Below are 1,723 nucleotides of genomic sequence, written 5' to 3' on the forward strand. Positions count from 1 at the left end.
ATAGATAGATAGATAGATAGATAGATAGATAGATAGATAGATAGATAACAGGGATAGATGGATGGATAGCTAGATGAGAGAGGGGGGGATGCAGAATCCCAATATTAACGTTTCCTTATTTCTTATTTAATATCGACGTTAACCTGGATCTGGAAGACACCTAACCTAAAGGCATGTCTAGTCCAGAAGCAACCTGCCTCCGCATCTGAATGTTCCATTTAGCTCTCATGATTAATGGCTCTGGATGCCGACCATGAATTCCTTTAATCATTCATATTGACTTCCAGGCGTGGAGCCAGCGCCAACTCTTGCAACAGCAGATTCCACAAGCTAATTTCACGCCGTACGTAGCCCTGGATTGGGTTTGTCCCCAAACTGCGACTGGCCAGATTTCGTGGCATTATTAGTTCCCTGACACTGTGACGCCTTAAAGATCTTGAAGGAAAGACGATCCCTTGTCTCCCAAAATGGATCTCCTCTTTCATCATATCTTACTTAATTGCAAATATATACCATTTGGAAAGTCAGTTTGGCACAGTGGTTTGAGCGTTTTTCATTGCTGCTAATAACGGTATTGCCCAATGATGGATTTCGGATTGGATTCCCTCCCTCTGCTTTTATGGATCAACATGGCTCTCTTGCGTTTTATGGATCATGTCGGTCACGCAGTTGCGGAGCCGCGCTTTATTCTATTGTATGTTCTGTTATCGAGTCTTTAATAGCTCAAGAAAAACAAAATGTATGTATATTGGAAGTTTGGATACTACATACATTGATTCAGATTTGATCAATTAATTACTTCCATTTATCAACTGAGACGCAGATGATTTATCAGCATTTGACAGCACTAATGTTTCCTTCATTAGATATGGACCTGATAAAACCAGGTAAGTTTTGTTGTTAAAGTGGTAATCCATATATCTCAATTCATATCTGTTCGCGGCTAATATTCTCCAGATAGGTTTCGAGCGACTGCCGAATTGGAAAAGGTTGGGAACGTTTTGGAAAGAGGATGGCAGCAAGTAATGGGTTCTCTTTCACGGAGGTTTCCAAACAGAGGTTGGAAGTCCACGATTCGGAGTTCCTTAGCGGCAGATTCCTCCATCGAGCAGATGGTCCTTGGGATCCTTTCGAACGACAATCCTATTAAATGTCGATTTTAGGTGCCTGGGAATTTGAAATACCAGTTATTTGTTTCAGGGATGTTTAGCCGTCTGTTGTTGTGTGCCTTCGAGTCGTTTCCGACTTATTGCAAAACCTAAAGAGAATTTCTGACATACAGTACACTGGTTCCTCGGGTTACGAAATTAATTCGTTCCGCCATTCCTTTCGTAACCCGAAAATTTCGTAACCCGAAAAGGCTTTCCGTTAGCACTGGAAAGCCTATAGCTGCACTTTGCAGCATTTGAATTTCGCGCCGAAATGAATTTCGTAACCCGAAAAATATTTCGTAACCCGAAACAGTTTTTGCCAATCCAACTTTTTCGTATCCCGGAAATTTCGTAACCCGATCATTTCGTATCCCGAGGCACCAGTGTACTGTAACCCTAAGGAGAATTTCCAACTTATTGCAACCTTAAGGAGAAAATTGCGATCCTAGAGAGAATTTCCAACTTATTGCAACCTTAAGGAGAAAATTGCGATCCTAGAGAGAATTTCCAACTTATTGCAACCTTAAGGAGAAAATTGCGATCCTAGAGAGAATTTCCAACTTATTGCAACC

The sequence above is a fragment of the Sceloporus undulatus genome, chromosome 9 (genome assembly GCF_019175285.1).
Source record: "Sceloporus undulatus isolate JIND9_A2432 ecotype Alabama chromosome 9, SceUnd_v1.1, whole genome shotgun sequence".
Lineage (NCBI taxonomy): Eukaryota > Metazoa > Chordata > Lepidosauria > Squamata > Phrynosomatidae > Sceloporus > Sceloporus undulatus.